The sequence below is a fragment of the Solanum pennellii genome, chromosome 5, assembly GCF_001406875.1.
Source record: "Solanum pennellii chromosome 5, SPENNV200".
Lineage (NCBI taxonomy): Eukaryota > Viridiplantae > Streptophyta > Magnoliopsida > Solanales > Solanaceae > Solanum > Solanum pennellii.
Genome location: NC_028641.1, coordinates 1,182,893 through 1,189,898, shown reverse-complemented (window position 1 = coordinate 1,189,898; position 7,006 = coordinate 1,182,893). Strand labels below are relative to the sequence as shown.

Sequence of the window (7,006 nt, the reverse complement as noted above, 5' to 3'; positions counted from 1 at the left end):
ATAAACATCATGATAAACAATTTCGAACGGAGAGAGTAACAAAAAAAGTTCATACATCTACTCAATTAAGTGGAAATTTTCTAAATGTTACAATGGAGTCTTACACTTACTGAATGCTTAATGATCAATGAAATGAATATTGAAGCATATCATTTTTAAAATGATCAAATCTCATGTATAATTAAGAGTTAGAAAAATCATATTATAAATATAATTAAGAAAATAACGATTGCATTTTTTACTTGGTATTCTTTCATTTGGCATATGAAACTAAATCAAACACTATTATAAATTTCTTATTTTAGGTACGTTAAATAAAAGTGAATAAAACATAACAATTTATCTGAGTAGTTTGATTGATTTTTCAATTTAGGTGCAGATTTTAGATTTTTACTTACACATAAATTACACCAAACTAGATTGTATTATCATGGAAAAATACATGGCAACACAAATTAAGTACTTTCATATTTCTTGATAATGAAGAATTTTGTGGAGTAGCAACATAGATTTGATATTCGTATAATATAATGTCTTTAAAATATATAATTTCTTTATTATTTATAAAAGTAGATATAGGCTTTAGTAGGAGTGTGAAAAAATCCAACTGCCCCATAAATCGAATAAAAAAAATATATTATTAGGTTATTGTGTTTTTAATGAATTTATAAAAAAATTTATTGGGTTATTATTTGGTATCAATTTTTGTACTATTGATTATTAGGTAAACCGATAATTCAATATAATAATTTATTATTATACCCTTCCTAATTATTAAATATTAATAATAATCTTTGTTATTTACTTTTTCATTTACATTTTGCTCTATTTTTCATTTAAAATATGTCAAATATTAAAGAAAAATTGAGATTTTGACCTTTTTTTAATCGTTCTAGCTTTAGGATGTGACAAAAAATCACTTTCTCACGCGTCTAATATAGTGTATTGTCAATTTCTATACCAAGTGGACAATAAAGATATACGTGATGGAGGAAGAAAAAAGTTTGAAGTAATTAAAATGAAATATAATTTAGATATATATCGAATAAAAAGCTTCAAGTTCAGCGATAATGAATACTTTTACCTTTATTTTAAGTAAATTCAACCCCTCTAACCCTCTCTATATATATGGGGAAAAAAAGAAAAAAATTGAGAAAAGAAGTGAAAAGTAAAAGAAAGCAAAAGAGGAGAAATTAATTTTCCTTTATTTGTTTTAATTATCATTTAAGTTGTCTTGTCTCAACAAAAGCTTTCCTTTGTTAAAAATTAGAATTCCCACAAATCTCCCTATTTTTTGGTGCTCTCTAATTTTAATTGATGCTCCCTAATTTTATTTTTTAAAGCTTCAAATAATAATATAAAAAATAGAATAAAAATTTATAAGCCCAAAAAAGGAAATTCACAAAATATAGGTACAACTAAAATTGTTGATGAGCTTGTACACTTATTATGGTCGCAAAATAAATATGTGTCTGACATAGCTTTTTAGCTATCTAGTTTGCCAACTTTGAAATATATATTAGTAGTATTTGTTAGGGAAATTTACATAAATATATTAAAATAAATAAATATTTATTATTTATAGTAATAATATTTTTTTGACTTGATTACTTTTAATTTATTTATAACACAAGTTTAATTTATATTACAAAGAACAATTTTTTATTCACATATAATACAAAATTTTAATAATAGATAATTCATTTATCACAGATTTTAATACACTTATAATTCAATGTGCCAAATTTTTACCAAACAAACATAATATATCTTTAAAAACAATTATAATTCATATATATTACATACATAATTCACTTTTAATACATACTGCAGATTTAACATAGCATTGCTATAAATAGTAATACATAAAAAATATTGTTAAAATCAGTAATTATTTATTAAAATGTATTAATTCATGTAATTTTTCCTATTTGTTAAGCTACCTTCTATTTTTGGACATGAAATTTTGTTTTGTTTTTTAATAGAAGCAATTACGTATTAGTAGGAGTCCAATTTTTTTTTTAATTTTCATTTCTTTGAGTGATAGAACCAAATAAAATCAGATTTAGAAAATCAAATAAATTTGGTTAGTTAAGATGATAACTATGAATTAGCTTTGGTCAGACAAGAAAAGGGACTCGACTTTCCTTTGCTATATTTTACCATAATTATAATTATATTCAAAAATATATTTTATTAATTATTTATTAAGTTATCTTGTTTATCATAAAAATTACTTGATAGTGTAGAAAATTTTATACAATAACGGTGCACAAAATGACAATATGGGTTCAACTAATTAATTAGAAAAATATTTTTATAAATATTTAAATAATAATTTGTTCGAAAAGTAGTTCTAAAAAAAAGTTCTTTTCCAACTCTTAAAAAAGACTTACTCCAATCTTGATTGTTAATTATTTAAATCTTGTCATATTAATATGAGTTTGTGCTTGTTTGATTATTCACAAAAAGAGCATAATAAAAGAAACTATAGCAATTCGCATGACTTTAGTAATATTTAATTATTTTATTATTATTAAATAGTTCTAAAAAAATAGTTGTTAAAATATAATATCAAAGTTGCACAAAATATGGTACATTTTGTAATGGTATTAAATAAATGATGGAATCAAACCATATTAAATATTGAATTGTTGTTACGATAATACATTTATTCACATGGTCAATTTCCGTTTGCTCGTTCAAAATGAATATCAATATTGATGTTAAGAGTCTTGATCATGACAGTATAATTAAAATAATATAGATCAGACATATCATCAAATAAGGATACGATACATTCCACTCCATTACATATTTATACCTCATATAATCAAAGCATGTAAACTTTTTCTTTTACGTATATCTAATTTTAGTTTAATTATTCATCTTTGTAATATTGAAAAATAATTGATCAATTCCATAGAAAGTAGAAACTTACATTTTATTCTTTCACTTATAATTATTTATCCAAATTAATTTTAATTTTTAATACTATTTACACAATTGTGTGTATTACATAATTCAAGATATACGTAACTCGCATATTAAACAACTAATATTTAAAAATGAAAATAAGGGAAAGAAAAAGGGGAAAATGTATATAGAGATAGAAACTTTTCTTATTTTAGCATTAACCTTTTTTTTTTTTTTGTAAGTTACATATAATCGAGATAACTATATATTAACTATTTTAAAAGAAAAAACTGTAATTTAAGCATTTTTCATATTTTTTTAATATATATTTGGTCCATAAAGCCTTCATTCTTCATACCCCTATTAAGTTTTGCAATCCAATTTTCGAAAACGTATATTTTGAGCAAGCACATACATGGAGTGCACAACGATAAGGAGGTTTATGGCAAAAACTCTTACAATCTTCATCTTTCTCACAAAAACAACATAATTTGACGTCTCTTGCCTCAACGTCTGGTGAAACACCTATAAAAATTTTAAAAAAATTTATAACTGATCGTGATATGTATATTGAAGCTTTTATCTTAACGAAAAATACATATATATACTAAAGACACTTATTTCCTACAAAATTCTGACGTAATTTTTAGAAAATGTGCATGTCAAAAATTATTCTGAATAAATTTGTAAAAAATCTAAAATTATTGATAAATTTTCAACGTGATAAAAGAAATCATATATAAATAATATAATATAAATATAAAAGAAATCATATATAAACAATATAAAAAATATATAACTGATCGTGATATGTATATTGAAGCTTTTATCTTAACGAGAAATACATATATATACTAAAGACACTTATTTCCTACAAAATTATGACGTAATTTTTAGAAAATATGCTTGTCAAAAAATTTTCTGAATAAATTTATAAAAAATCTAAAATTATCGATAATTTTTCAACATGATGAAAGAAATCATATATAAATAATATAAAAAAATCTATAAATGATCGTGATATGTACATTGAAGCTTTTATCTTAACGAAAAATACATATATACTAAAGACACTTATTTCCTACAAAATTATGACGTAATTTTTAGAAAATGTGCCAGTCGAAAATTATTTTGAATAAATTTGTAAAAAATTTAAAATTATCAATAATTTTTCAACGTGATAAAAGAAATCATATATAAATAATATTAAAAATCTATAACTGGTCGTGATATGTACATTGAAGCTTTTATCTTAACGAATAATACATATATATACTAAAAACACACATATTTCCTACAAAATTATGACGTAATTTTTCGAAAATGTGCCTGTCAAAAATTATTCTGAATAAATTTGTAAAAAATCTAAAATCATCGATAATTTTTCAACGTGATAAAAGAAATCATATATAAATAATATAATATGAATATAAAAGAAATCATATATAAATAATATAAAAAATCTATAACTGATCGTGATATGTACATTGAAGCTTTTATCTTTAACAAAAAATATATATATATACTAAAGACACTTATTTCCTACAAAATTATGACGTAAGTTTTAGAAAATGTGCCTGTTACAAATTATTCTGAATAAATTTGTAAAAAATTTAAAATTATCGATAATTTTTAACGTGATAAAAGAAATCATATATAAATAATATAACATGAATATAAAAGAAATCATATATAAATAATACAAAAAATCTATAACTGATCGTGGTATGTACATCGAAGCTTTTATCACATATATATACTAAAACGCCACATATTTCCTACAAAATTATGACGTAATTTTTCAAAAATGTGCTTGTCAAAAATTATTCTCAATAAATTTATAAAAAATCTAAAATTATCGATAATTTTTCAACGTGATAAAAGAAATCATATATAAATAATATAATATAGAATGATGTTGTTGTTTAATTGGTGCATCTTATATACTCACATGAGTAATTCTAATCCTAAAAAAAACAATCTTTCGCCTACTTCTTCTCCCTCCCTCTAATGAATGTGTAACTTCACCTAAAAATAAACAAATGAATAAGTAAATAAAAAAATAAATCTATGAAAATAATGTTTTAATACAAGAAAAAATAAAAAGAAAATTTGTGAAAAAAAATCAAAAAGTGGTTGTAATATTCATGTGTTAAAAAAAATTAAAACAAGTACACAATATAAAAGAGGGAGAAAAAAACTTACAAATTTTTATCACCATGATCATAAGAAAAAAAGTCATCACTTTGAAAGCCATATCAAAATATTTTTTTCTAATGCCACAATATTCTACTTGAAAATAATATGTGAATGCTTCTATTTATAGCATGGTGAATTAAATATTTCAGTGAATTTAATTTATGTTATAAAAATAAAATATCTAATGAACACAAATTGGCCAATATTCAATAAAAATTAAATGATATACAAGAAAATAGTAAGTATGAATTTATCTACTAAAGAAATATTAAATTGTATTTTGAAAAATAAATTTAAAATTTGGTAAAATAGTAAAACTTTATTTTTTGAGCCATAGGTGTTATTGATTTGATGACCAAAATATTTTATAGCAAATTAAAGTAACTCTAAGGAGAATAAAACAAGTATTTTATGGTCTTTTAACTCTTATCTATTACAAAAAAGACATTAATTTCTAATTTACGTTATGTTCAATCAAATTTAAAACTTGATCCAAAGTTTAGTCTAATACGTTTTGTTACTTTGAAGACAATTAACATAACAAATGGATCAATGGAAGAAATATAATTAATATTAATGGTATCTATTTAGCACAAATTAAATTGTGTTATCACATTCAAATATTTAGTAGCAAATTAGAGTAAATAAGAATATACAATCATGGAAGTTCTATTTTTTTAATTATTTTTTTAACACTATCAAAAAAAAATCGATCTTTCTTCTATTCAATTATATATAATATAAAATAAATGATTTTGGATTGAGTATGAAAAAAAAAGGATTGAATTATTAATTTTAGTTGAGCTGGGTCTAAAATGGATCGAAGAAGTAAAATTTTGAAATTACGTGCTATTTTTAAAATTAAAAAATTAATTTATATATGTTTTAAATTACAAAATTGAGGAATATATTTATCCCTTTACCTTTAGCGCTGCCCCATCAAGCGATAATTGAACTAATAACTAATTAACTTACAAAAGATAATTTTCTTATAAACAATCACATTGAGATATATATTTTTTTTATTTCAATTTATGTGATATTACTCAGCACAAAATATAAGAAATATGAAAAAAAAATCAGTATGTTTGCTAAATTGCCTTTATTAAATCACTTTAATATTTACTTTAATTGATTTTTCTTCATAATAAAATGTTAAATGAGATTCAATAAAAATAAAATAAAATGACAACATTTAATAGCTATCAACTAAGAAAAAATAATGTGTTTTTTAAAAAATTGCCACATAAATTCATATTGAAAGAATTATTATATAATTAATATTGACTTATCTACTATCGATTTGAATTATGCTAAATCATTATAGAATTATTAAGAAATGATTTATCAGCTATTGTTTTATAAATCGTTGATCATTAACCACTCAATTATCAATTTTACCGTTAGATTTGCCACAAAAAATAAATAATTAAAAATCATATAGAAATATAGTGAAATATTAAACAAACCATGAGTTTGATATATTACGTGTCGTTCAAAAAACAACTAAGAGATTGCCAGAAATAAATAAAAAATGAAACTAAATTCTACCGAATGAAATAAATATAACGTATTAATTTACAATACGATTATGAAAAAAACCTATTCGTATCGAGTGTTCACATCAAATCAACGTAATTTCTATTATTACATGATTTAATGAAGTAGAATTAACTATAAATCCAAACACAAAATATACATGTATTGACTTGACGTAAACACTTAATGTACGTAAGTTTTACCCTACAATTATCTGTTAGCTTAAAGAATCATCAACATGAGAATAAAAAAAAAATTTAAAATTATCATCGAAATCATTAAACTAATAACTCATTATCATAAATCAATTACTTTTTTTATTCGAAATATTAATTTTCGAATTAATAAATTT

General features: G+C 21.7%; 1 long non-coding RNA gene across 2 annotated transcripts; it reads right to left on the bottom strand.

Annotated features, from left to right (window-relative positions):
• Positions 1 to 3,260: 3,260 nt before the first annotated feature.
• Positions 3,261 to 5,199, bottom strand: LOC114077243. Of its 2 annotated transcripts, XR_003578295.1 has the most exons (3): positions 5,122 to 5,199; positions 4,868 to 4,944; positions 3,261 to 3,441 (listed from the first exon to the last, which is right to left on the bottom strand). It is a non-coding gene; the product is annotated as an uncharacterized LOC114077243 (long non-coding RNA). The 2 variants fall into 2 exon arrangements; XR_003578294.1 differs by lacking the exon at positions 4,868 to 4,944 and having other exon boundaries at positions 5,122 to 5,197.
• Positions 5,200 to 7,006: the final 1,807 nt, after the last annotated feature.